Below are 13,046 nucleotides of genomic sequence, written 5' to 3'. Positions count from 1 at the left end.
ATGATTATCTTTGTACTGGCTCTTGAGTAATTCATTTGAACCATGTCTATTTACTCCCAAATGACCCATTATTTAACTCGCATCCAGAGGATGGTACTCTTTGCCTGAGAGCAGTGTCCAGTGAATTTGTTTTGTGATCCATTTGTCACTCAACTACAATATTCCTTTTGGTGACCCTTACTGACCCACAGCACTGGTAAAAACAACCTAAACGGGATGAATAAAATAATCCAATCCAATCAATTTGTCAGGAATAAATTATCTGTGAATTAACCCGTCGAATCCTCCCTGGTCGTCTCTTCTGATGCTGAATATGGACCATTGTTAAGTCGATAAGTCACAGTTTTAGCCGTTGGAGTCAGATGCCAAAACTTATCGTCTAACAAGTCCCACAAAAATGTGGCCTGCAGCATTGACAAGGAACACATGTGCAATTTTAATTCCAATTTTCTCCAAATAAAATCTATGAAAAGGCATAACTTTGAATTTCAGAGTAGTCATTGAAGTTCAGTACTAGCATTGCCCAAGTTTCTTGGAAACTATGAAAAAAAAATACAGTATCAGAAAAATTGGACTTGGAAGTTGGAACCTTGACAAAGTGCACATGTAGTAACTATAATTTGAATTTTCTCTAAATTAAGCCATCTTGCCTGGAAATTATGAAAAAAAATCTTGATGTATGACCACAAAAATTGGACCTGCAACCTTGAACACAGTACGCATGTAGCAACTTTAATTCCAATTTTCTCTAAATTTAACCTGTCAAATTGCATAATTTTCAGTAAGTGAGTAGTCAGGGAAGTGTACTAGTAGGATTGACCCACCTTGACTGGAAACTATTTTTAAAAAGACATTTGTTTACAGTGTCACAAAGATGTTGCCCTGCCGTTTTGGGGGATTCACACAATTGTACTCGTGGAGTTACGTCTGTATTTTTAAATCATGGCAGTTTATTCCATTTTTAAATTATTAAAATGCTGGAGTTATATGGTGCTCTTTTTTTGACTGTGCTACGAGCACACGAAGGGGGTAGAGTTGTTTGAGCGTCCGCTTATTTGCGCTCAAACGCTTAATTCCGCTAGCTTGACCGCATTCAAATTTCGGTATGGCAAGAGAGCCTTCTGATTCGACAGGGTGCTCTATGATGTCCTCTACAGAAAATAAAGTAAAACATCATGAATAAGTATATCAATTTCAGTTGCATCTACTGACAGGCTAAACAAGATCGCAGAAGGTTCCTATTTTTATCCTCCAGGAGTCAATTAACAATTAAGAACAGGGATTGCAAACCTTTTTGACAGAGAGAGCCATAAACAATTCTTATTCTTTAATGTTATTTCTTGAGAGCCATCGTCAGAATAAGAAAGTAAAAATACATAATGGTTGGATTTTTTTGGACCACTTTTAAAGAACAAAAAGTCTCTTAATTCTTTTGACAACATTGTTATCCTGCTGCTAATATCGAGACCCAGCTCTCTCACCAGTGGTTTCCATATTTTACCTCTCAGGTTAGTGGAGAGCCACTTATGGCTCCCGAGTCATAGGTTCCCTACCCCTGATTTAGAATGACGCAAAGTATAATCTGCATTGTCAGAATTTTTTTTTTGAAAAGCCCACAATTAAACGATAGCAAAAGCTTTTTGTTAGCTCTTGGTTCATTCAATTGGACATTTCTAAGTCAGTTTCTCATCACGAGCATTTACAAACAGCAACAGGTGAACTTGCTTCAATCGCTCGCTGGCTAAACTAAACATCGTTTGATATTGTTAGAAAATAATGCAATAATGTAATTCAACTTACCTACTATTCGTTCAATCTTTGCAAACATTTTAGAAGCGAAGTGTGCCACGTGTAAAAAGTCTTGTCCAGTTCGTTTCTGCTTGTTCATTAGTCGACTCCGTAGGTCAAGGAGCGCTCTTTTATGACGTCATGCTCTTTCCTTTTTAGTTCAAGTTTAGTGCCAAACTGTGATTTTGCTAACTGTGAAGTTGCAGTTTAAAAAACACGATTCCAATTCATTCTTAAAATTATACTCAAAAGGAGCAGAAGAGAGAAAAACAACGTTTTTCCATCACAATAAATTACTCACGCTTCTTAAATGTGATGTCACAACCTGCTTCAACGTTGTGTTTCCTGCGTTTAGATTGATGAAACTTTGAATTGGTTGAGAAAATAAAAGAGCAATTACTATCTTAAAACAATATTTTATTGCGCAACAAAAAAAGCGCATTTTCTGTCAAAGCAACACAGCGTCGTGTTACTCTCACTCTATTTTCCAGAATTTGAAATGACAGTGGATCATTGATGAACAAGAAAAATATATGTAGTATCCTATGTACTGTGTATTTTAATGCAGTATAATCAAATAATAAAGTAAAATCAATTGTGTTGTTGATGACCGTCCTCCTTCCGAGTAAAAATCCAAAAGGGTGTCTTTCCTTTATCTCTCTCCACACTTTTATGAATGTCGAACAGCAGTTTGGAGAAGTTTTATTAATTGCATCAAAGAAAAAAAAGATATTCTGGCATCAAAATCATTCTTCCTACCACTTCATGTCCATACACATATTTCTTTTAAAATATTTAACAATTATGTATACAATAATTGAACAGATACAATATTTGCCAACCTCATAAATAACCTGGAAGCCACCTTTAGTTGTAGAGGTTCACTTGCCTGACTTCAGTGCAGGCAGGCGCGGGTTAGATTCCCCCTAGTGGCGGTTTGATTGAAAGTGCGGATGGTACTTTGTGTCTTTGTGTACCCTATAACTGACTACTGAACTAACTAACTGAAAACTATGAAAACATCTTAATTTACATTGACCTACAACCTTGAACAAAAAGTATGCATGTAGCATTTTTTATTCCAATTTTCTCAAAATTTAATATGTCTAACTGCATAATTTTGAGGTTGAAAGTAGTCAGGGAGGTGTACTACTAGGACTGATCCACCTTGGTTGGAAACTGAAAAATTCTTCATTTGAAGTAACTCAAAATGAGTCCTGCAACCTTGAACAACGTACGCATGTAGCAATTTTAATTTCAATTTTCTCTAAATTGAATTCGTGAAATTGCATAATTTTGTTTGTGAGTCGTCAGGGACGTTTGCTACTAAGATTGACCCACGTTGCCTGGAAACTGAAAAAAAATCTTTATTTACAGTCCCACAAAAATGGGACCAGCAACTTTGAACAAAGTACACATGTAGCAATTTTAATTCCAATTTTCTCATTTAATCCGTGAAATTGCATTATTTTATGTATGTGATTAGTCATGGAGGTCTACTAGGATTGACCCACCTTGCCTGGAAATTACAAAAAAAATTGATTTACAGTACTGCAAAAATGGGAACTGCAACCTTGAACAAACTACGCATACCCTTCGAGGATGGGCAATATGGAAGATGAATGAATGAATAAATAACAAGAGCAAAACATTCTGTGAAGATAACAGACATTTAATTCTGTAAAAATATCAAACTATATACAAACGTCTGTAAGCAATCATATAAACTGTACAATAGGGGGAAGCGGATACAAAAATATTCAATTTAAAGGTGACTTTCTTTTGTTCCATATGCTCCAAATATATTTAACATGTGACTGTCCACAAGCAATACATTACAAGTCTACAATATGAAAAATACAAACATTTAATTAATTCAATTTAAAGGTGACTTTCTTTTTTTCCGAGTGTTCTTTGTTTGGTTGATTAACTTTCAGAATGCCTCTATTTCTTGATGCAAGCTTTAGGTCGGGTGTCATCACGTGGCAATCCACAATCTTATTGGATGCAGGCTCATTGAGCTTTTCTGGGCCACTGAAGTTCACCGCTTTCACATGGACTCTCAAATGTTCTTCACCCCTTAAAACACAATAAGAAGAAATAAATTCTTTCATTTTCTGAATAGCTTATCCTCACAGAGGTCAAGGGGGGTGCTGGAGCAATCTCAGCTAAATATGGGCACCTGGCAGGGGATACCCTAAATTGCAGGGCACATGGAGACGGACAACCGTTCACACTCACACTCATACCTAGGGGCAATTTAGAGTATTCAAAAGCGGGGTACCCGGAGAAAACCCATGCAAGCCCGGGGAGAAGATGCAAACTCTACACAGTAGGTACCCACCTGGGATCGAACCTTCGATCCCAGACCTGTGAGGCCGCTGGGCCGCCCTCTAGAAATACTTGCAAAAAATGTTTTGTAATGATTAAAAACCACTCTAAGCATGAAGTCAAATCTCAGAAATTTCAGTCCCAAATCTTGATAATTCCGGTTTGATTTAAGCAAATAGTAGGCAGTGCTGCAATAACTTGAATTCATTATTACGGCTGTGTCGTATCCAAAATTGACACATAGGTTGGAATGCAGGAATTATAACAAGTCATTACAGACGTTTTCAAAGAACTGTTTACTTTTGACCAAACTACTTTCTATCGTGGAACCAGTTGGGTCAATTACACTGCGCTAACATTTTAAGTCGAAAGAAAAAAAACAGTAAGACAATGGCTCGTTTAAAAAAAAAAAAAACTTAAGTCGACTCAGTCATGACTCATAACAACACTTTCAGTGTGTAGACCTAAACCAAGAATGCCTGTATATTGTAGAAGTGTACTTAAATACCTCTGGTGCTTGCGGAACGTGTCTGTGCTGGATTTAGGAATATAAAGAAGCTTCTTCAGTCCCGTCCACAAGAACTTGGTCTGTTCATGGATCAGCTTTCGGATGTGCTCGATCCATTCCAGTTTGGTCTTAATAGTGGGCGCCTATTGATTTGGAAGACAGGCAAAAGTTAATGTGGCCTTTTGGACCACTTTTGAGAACCACATAAGCATCCTATACTATTCGCTGGAATTTCAATTACTGTAAGAGTTACAATACTTGTTTTCTGTTTTACTTTCAAAGAGAGAGAGAAGAGCATCTAACCTTGAGAACAATGATGTTGTTCGATGTGGAACGCATTGAAAGTGCAAACTTGCGGGGGTTTCCCTCCACGCGCTCTATCACATTTAGTTCGGAGAGCTGAGGAGGCAATGAGATTATCATTTTCACAGATTTGGTTCACATATAAAAATGGTGCAAAGGATTACTCACATTAAGTTTTCTCTTGAAAATGTATTTGTACTTTCCCTTGGTGTCGTTGGGCACCTTGCAAAAAAACAAGGTCTTCTCCAAGAGAAAGAGGTGTCTTTTTCTGCCCATTCGGAAGGGTGACTTGGAGTCCCAAACTTTGAAGGACTCCTCCAGGAGCAGCTCCTCTTTTATGCTCTCGTCAAACCCTGAAGAAGGGTAAAGTAGGCAATTTAAGAAAATGATACATCAATGAAAAGCAAATGTGTGGCCATCTTGCCAAGTGTTCATTTACCATCCACCAAGGAGAGATGCATGGCATCATTGATCATCATTTCTGTGTTTATCTTGAGTGTGTCGGGAATGACATCCATTTCGAATTTCGTTATGGCAAGAAAGTCTTCTGATTCAACAGGATCTATGATGTCCTCTTTAGAAAATAAAGTAAAACATACCATGAATAATATACATACATACATACATTATTTACTTTATTTAAACATGATTTAATCCTCCAGAAGTCACAATAACTTAGAAGGACACAAAGTATGATATGCATTGTCAGAAAAAAATGTTTTAAAAAGCCCATATTGAAAAGATAGCAAAAACTTTTCGTTTTCTCTTGGCACGTTCAATTGGACATTTCTAAGTCAGTTTTTCATCACTAGCATTTACTGACAACAACAACAGGTGAACTTGCCTCCATCACTCGTTGGATAAATTAAACTGCATTTATGTTGTTAGAAAATTTTGCAAGTGTAATTTAACTTACCTCCTATTCGTTCAATCATTGCAATAATTTGAGATGCTAACTGTTCCATGTTAGAAAAGTCTTGTCCAAGTAGTTTCTGCAGGTTCCGATGTGAGTACTACTGCATCTGACTGATTTTCATTCGGATGTTGTTCATATCTCGGGGTAGACATCAAAGAACAAAGAGCGTTCCTTTGACGTCATCCTCTTTGATCGCGAGTTCAAATTTAGCGCCAAACAGTGATATTATAATCAGCAAAATTGCAGTTAAAAACGATTACATTTTAATCTTAAAAATATCCCCAAAAATTGGCAACAGAGAAAAACGACGTTTTTTTCAATCACATTGAATTTTCCCACGCTTCTTGAACGTGACGTCACAAGCTGTTTCAACGTTGGGCTTCCTGAATTTAGATTAATGAAACGTTTAAGTTCGTCCAGAAAATAAAGTAGCAGTTAACAACCTCATACTAATATTTTAGTGCGCAACAAAACAAAGCGCTGGGCCGCCCTGATGAATCGTTTGTCCTGAAAAAAAAAACGTGTTGAAAGATACACAAACTGCTGTTATAGTCTGTTGCTTTTCAGTTGAAATTCAAGTTGGAAAGATTTGAGCCACACGCTAGCCTGCCAATGCTAGCCCTACCACAAATTCGACTACATCTAGCATACTGTTGTTTATACAGGCCGAAACTTGTGTTGAAGTTTGTGGACTAAATATTTTGATAAAACTGCATTAAATTACAAGGTACTGCATATATTTTTCTTGCTCATTAATGATTCACTGTCATTTCAAATTGTTCAAAATACAGTGAAAGTAATACGACTTTTGGTGCTTTCACAGAACTTTCTTTGTACTATTAGCTTAGTTTCTTTCTGCTAGTTCTTTTTGGATTGGATTGGATAACCCAATTACAGTGTTTATGCATCGAAGCCCTCTGGGTCAGACATTCATTCTTTCTACGTTGCAGTGGCGGGCCGTCAGGGCCTTCAAGGCCTTCTCTGCTGGCCTAAGAAATATCTGAATCATATTATATTTTGTCCATCAATACTTATTATTCCAAATGGTCTGTTAGCTTCCTTTCATTGCTTTCCCCCCTGGTTGCACTGCTTCCAGATGTGTGTTTTCATATTGAAGCATTTAACCAATCACATTTCAGCCATTATTTGTTGCCAGATCAGATCTGCCTCAAAGCCTTTACAATCAGTTCTTGCGGGCTCTGCTGCATTAAACTAGACTGTTGCTGTTAACCAATCAGATTTCGAGTTGGCAACCCCACAATGATTTTTCATAGGCGTTAGCATTTTGCTGGCTGGGACATGTCATTGCTTTCACAAACTATGATTTAGCTATGATAACTATGATAGGCGGGCCAAAGCAGTACCCGAGGCAGCCGAGATCGCAAACTCCACCCACTATGGCCGACAGAAGCAAAAGCAAATGGATTCTGTTTGCTCACAAAGCTATTTTCCAGACGGACTTTTCCAGAAAAAATGGACATCATTAAGAAAGGGCGGTCAACTCCGAAGCTAGCAAGCCTGTTACAGCCGGGAAAATGGTGTGTGGGGCACTTTCAGCGCGCTAACTTAGCTCCACAAGCAAATAGTATATTGTTGTGTTGATTTAATGCTATTTTCAAAATGGACTATGCCAGAAATATGACAGGACAGGCTTGACTTTCATCATTAGCTTCGATGGCGATAGGAAAGAAGGAAGAAAGAAAGGAGGATGGATATTGTGTAAAAAGGATTTTTGGTGAGTAAAATATGGCTTTATTCCTAAATAATATTTCAATTGTGGGCCAAGTTCTGATATCTGAAAAGCTCCAGTGTTTGTATTTAAGCTCCAGTGTTTGTATTTAATCACAAAATGCTGCTAGGAAGTGGATTTTACCCCAGTTTAATTTTTGGCGTTTCACCATTGATGTCCATCGCTGTCTTTTCCCGGGAAAAATCACCCCCCTGGCCTGGTTGTAATGTCTCAAAAGCTCCAGTATTTGTATTCAATCAATAAATGATGCTAGGAAGTGGATTTTACCTAATTTTAGTCGATTTCACGTATGGACGTATCGACGTTCATCGCTGTCTTTTTACCGGGGAAATGATACTCCGGGCCCGGTTCTGATGTCTAAAAAGCTCCAGTATTTGTATTTAATCAATAAATGCTGTTTTCGGCTGGATTTTACCCCATTTTCGGGCAATATTTGCCCGTACGCCATTGACGTTCATTGCTGTCTTTTCCCGGGAAAATCACCCCCTGGCCTGGTTTTAATGTCTGAAAAGCTCCAGTATTTGTATTTAATCATGAAATGCTGCTAGGAAGTGGATTTTACCCCATTTTTGTGCATTAATTTATCGATTATTTTTTATGTGTCGCAGCTGTAGCTGCAGTAGAGGTTTTATAGCCATAAAATAGTTTTTGAGGGTTGAATTGATACGTTGAAGGCGCTACCAGAAAATGCACCGCCCGCCACTGGTATGTATATATATATATATATATATATATATATATATATATATATATATATATATATATATATATATATATATATATATATATATATATATATATATATATATATATATATATATATATATATATACTTCAGCAACACGCTTATTTATTTATATATTTATTCATGTATGTATTTATTAACTTACCTATTACCTATCTATTTATGTCTAAAATGCCTTTCCTATTTCTGCATCCTCACCCTCTTGCTACTGTGACAACGAAATTTCCCGAATACAGGATTAATAAAGTTATCCAATCCAATCCGTGGGAAATTATGCCTATTCAAAAATCAATTAATGTATCCAAACAAGCCCAATTGTTTGAATAAATCCAATCTCTGCTCTGTTGTTTTCATTATTGTAAGGTATTACTGTATATCAAAACAAACCTTGAAAAACAAATTCAAAAATTCCAGCACAACCAAAATAGCTCAATTTTGTGACTTTCTGTTGGGTTTTTGTGTGGAGGTGAGTGTATGTGTGCCCGTCTTTACCCCTCCACTAGTAGTCAGCTGTGTTCAGTTTCTTTGATTAAGCTTTTATATGTATATGAGGAGAGTGTTTGTTGACGTCTGGCGTGGAAGTATGGCTACCTTTACCTTATGTGTCTTGTCCAGTAACTCATGTTTTTGCCTTTTGTCGGTTTGCGTTTCTGCCCCTGTTTATTTTGTCACTTGGATATAGAGCTTTTGTCATTAAAAGGCCAGATTTTTTCACCAGCAATTTTTGCCATCTTTTCTTCCCTGCATCCTGGGTACATGACACATTTAAGACAATGGATTATTTTATATTTAAAGTGATTGTATTAGTATGTGGAAAAAATACTGAAACACTTAATGGATGGTTTCCTACATTGATTTTAACACGCAGCCAGCTTTTGACCCTTAAACTACGGGAAAAGTGCGGTTCCAAAGAGACTCTATCCACTGTTGAAGCTGACTAACGCAAGCGAATGTGGTCTGAACTCAACCTTAGTGTGTGGGCCATATTTAATGATGATTTCATAAATTGATGTGGGCCATTTGTAACTGGGCGCCTGGCTCCAGTTGGCTTGTGGGCCATATGTTCAACACCACTGCTGTATTCCGTAGTTACTCATTGTATGCACCCGTCTGTCGCTGTATATCAAAGGGGTGAATGAATTATTGATGCAGTCTTTCCTACTGTCCTACCTAAAAACAGCAGCAATATACTTGGATATTCCCGAAACAGGAATTGGATATTTTTAATGTGTCACATTGGTTGCCCAGACTGCAGCAGTCCCCACGTCACGTAGCCCAATTAACCAATCAGAAACTATCCAGGCTCCTCTTTCACGATGAATTCGCAAGAAGGGACACAACGCATGCCCGAAGGCGGTCTTGACGACGAAGACCACAAAGGTGGTGGGAAAGACAATAAAAATAACATCACAAATGACATACGAATGATTTAAGAGGAGATTTACATCTGACAGATTGGCCGACCATAATAGAGAAAAGACACAGTGATGCTTCAGAACCTTGGACAGCACCCTTCTGGAATAGGATTCCCGAAGGTGTTCACGTCACCTCACCACCACTAAATTTCCAAAAGATAATTGTACAGGTAAGAATATTTCAGTTATTACCACGGTAGTTGGCGATTGTGAGATGAGGATTCGTAAGTTAGCACAATTTAATTTACAGACCTCCTAAAAGTGGTAATACCAGGAGAATGTGTCATTTCGGTTCCTAGGCTTTAGTTTCCCGTTTGTTAAATAGTGCATGGGTGTCGTGCATCTATTTTTTACAAGGATTCATCGACGTATCCATGTACATTTGCTACATTGCAGAAAACTGCGTGTGCTTTCTTTTGGCGCATTGGGACATCTTGCAGTCCGCCAGAAGAGGGCGCTATAAGACCTTTTTTATTTCTAGATTTAGAACAAGGGTGGCCAAGTCCGGTCCTCGACAGCCCCTATCCAGCCTGTTTCCATTTGTCCCTCTAGCACACCTGAATCCAGTGGCGGGCGGTGCATTTTCTGATAGCGCCTTCAACGTATCAATCCAACCCTCAAAAACTATTTTATGGCTATAAAACCTCTACTGCAGCTACAGCTGCAACACAAAAATAATCAATAAATTAATGACAGCAATGAACGTCAATGGCGTACGGGCAAATATTGCCCGAAAATGGGGTAAAATCCAGCCGAAAACAGCATTTATTGATTAAATACAAATACTGGAGCTTTTTAGACATCAGAACCGGGCCCGGAGTATCATTTCCCCGGTAAAAAGACAGCAATGAACGTCGATACGTCCATACGTGAAATGACAAAAAAATGCACTAAAATTCGGTAAAATCCACTTCCTAGCGATGGACGTCAATGGTGAAACGCCAAAAATTAAACTGGGGTAAAATCCACTTCCTAGCAGCATTTTGTGATTAAATACAAACACTGGAGCTTAAATACAAACACTAGAGCTTTTCAGATATCAGAACTTGGCCCACAATTGAAATATTATTTAGGAATATGGCCATATTTTACTCACCAAAAATCCTTTTTACACAATATCCATCCTCCTTTTTTTCTTCCTTCTTTCCTATCGCTATCGAAGCTAATGATGAAAGTCGAGCCTGCCCTGTCATATTTCTGGCATAGTCCGTTTTGAAAATGGCTTTAAATCAAAACAATAATATACTATTTGCTTGTGGAGCTAAGTTAGCACACTGAAAGTGCCGCACACACCATATTCCCGCCTGTAAGAGGCTTGCTAGCTTCGGAGTTGACAGCCCTTTCTTAATGATGTCCATTTTTTTTCTGGAAAAGTCCGTCTGGAAAATAGCTTTGTGAGAGAAATCTGCAACAGAATTCATTTGTTTTTGCCACTGTCGGCCATGTGGGTGGAGTTTGCGATCTCTGGCTGCTTTGGCCCGCCTACTAGCCAATCATAGTTTGTGAAAGCAATGACATGTCCCAGCCAGCAAAATGCTAACGCCTATGAAAAATCATTGTGGGGTTGCCAACTCGAAATCTGATTGGTTAAAAGCAACAGTCTAGTTTAATGCAGCAGAGCCCCCAAGAACTGATTGTGAAGGCTTTGAGGCAGATCTGATCTGGCAACAAATAATGGGTGAAATGTGATTGGTTAAATGCTTCAATATGAAAACACACATCTGGAAGCAGTGCAACCAGGGGGGAAAGCAATGAAAGGAAGCTAACAGATCATTTGGAATAATAAGTATTGATGGACAAAATATAATATGATTCAGATACGTATTTCTTAGGCCAGCAGAGAAGGCCTTGAAGGCCCTGACGGCCCGCCACTGCCTGAATCAAATGATCAACTCATCAGCAAGCTATCCAGAAGCTCCACACCGATCTCGATTATTTGATTCAGATGTGTTGGTGGACGGACAGACTGGATAGGGGTTCTCGAGGACTGGAGTTGGCCACCCCTGGTTTAGAACATAAACCCATCTGCAGAAGGATAATTGACTTTGTGTTTCAATTAAACAGTAGTTGATTCTTCGAGTCCCCGTCCCTTTATTAGATACACCTAACTAGTACCTGGTTGTACTCCCTTTTGCCTTCAGAATTGCCCGAATCAGCCATGGCATAGATTCAATAAGGTACTACAAACATATCTCATATAGCTTAGTCAATATTGCCATTGGAGTACATAGAAAGCATTTTCATGTGCAAGAAACCATGCAATCTGAGATGATTCAAGGCTTATGTCATGGTGAATTATATTGCTGGAAGTCACAATCTGGGATGACATGGTCAGCAACAATCCTCAGGCAGGTTGTGGTGTTCCAACGATGTTATTGGCACCAAGTGTGCCAAGAAAATATTCCTCAGACTACTACACAGCCACCACGAGCCTGATACAAGGCAGTTGGATCCAAAAATTGACTCATGAGACCAGGCGATGCTTGTCCAACTTTCTATGCTCCAAATTTGGAGTCTGACCAAATTGTGGTATCATTTGCCTCAAGCTTATAAATTTTATGTGTTCGGAGATGCTGCATATCTGGTTATGTGAGTTAGTCCTGGCTTTCAATCAGCTCAAATCATTCTCCAGCATCAACAAGGTATGTTGGCCCAATGGATGTTTCTACTTTTTGGGACCATTCTTCTTTAAACCCAGCAGCAGTGAACAAGAGCAACATATGAGTTTAACTAAAAGCCAGATTGCATGGGCCAATTTGAAGGTTATAATTGAATATTTCTACTGATGGGTAAAGTGTTCCAGAATACTGGAGCCTGAATAGAGAAGACTGGCAAACATGGCACCAAAAGACGCGCATGCTGGGAACTACGGTTCTCGGGAAGAACATAGGGTGATGACTAACTTGACGAGGCAGCAAGATTCAAAGGCAATTGAATATATAAAAAGGAGGTAATAGCATGTGCGGTCGTTTGGTCGCCGGTCTTTTGGTCGTTGGTCTTTTGATCGCCGGTCTTTTGGTCGCCCGTTGTCGCGGTCGGGGCGACCAAAAGACCGGCGACCAAAAGACGGCGACCAAAAGACCAAATGGATTTGGTTGCAGATTTGCTCACAAAGCTATTTTCCAGACGGACTTTTCCAGAAAAAAATGGACATCATTAAGAAAGGGCGGTCAACTCCGAAGCTAGCAAGCCTGTTACAGCCGGGAAAAGGGTGTGTTCGCCACTTTCAGTGCGCTAACTACAAGAGAGCTACCAAAGTGTATCTGGAGTGAGCTGCACAAGCAAATATA

General features: G+C 38.7%; 1 protein-coding gene across 3 annotated transcripts in view; it reads left to right on the top strand.

Annotated features, from left to right (window-relative positions):
* The window catches only part of LOC144066887 (gonadotropin-releasing hormone II receptor-like), a 252,259-nt gene that overhangs the window by 144,597 nt on the left and 94,616 nt on the right, over positions 1–13,046 (top strand). The window contains exons 1-2 of one of the 3 annotated variants that reach the window (XM_077590295.1): positions 9,575–9,724; positions 9,796–9,926. The exons of 1 other annotated variant lie outside the window; for it this stretch is intronic. The gene's annotated coding sequence lies outside the window, so the exon portion shown is untranslated. Of the gene's footprint in view, positions 1–9,574; positions 9,927–13,046 lie in introns of those variants that run through there. One more of the 3 variants, XM_077590294.1, reaches the window with a different exon arrangement.

Source organism: Stigmatopora argus, chromosome 21 (genome assembly GCF_051989625.1).
Source record: "Stigmatopora argus isolate UIUO_Sarg chromosome 21, RoL_Sarg_1.0, whole genome shotgun sequence".
Lineage (NCBI taxonomy): Eukaryota > Metazoa > Chordata > Actinopteri > Syngnathiformes > Syngnathidae > Stigmatopora > Stigmatopora argus.
This window is presented reverse-complemented; position numbering and strand designations above follow the sequence as displayed.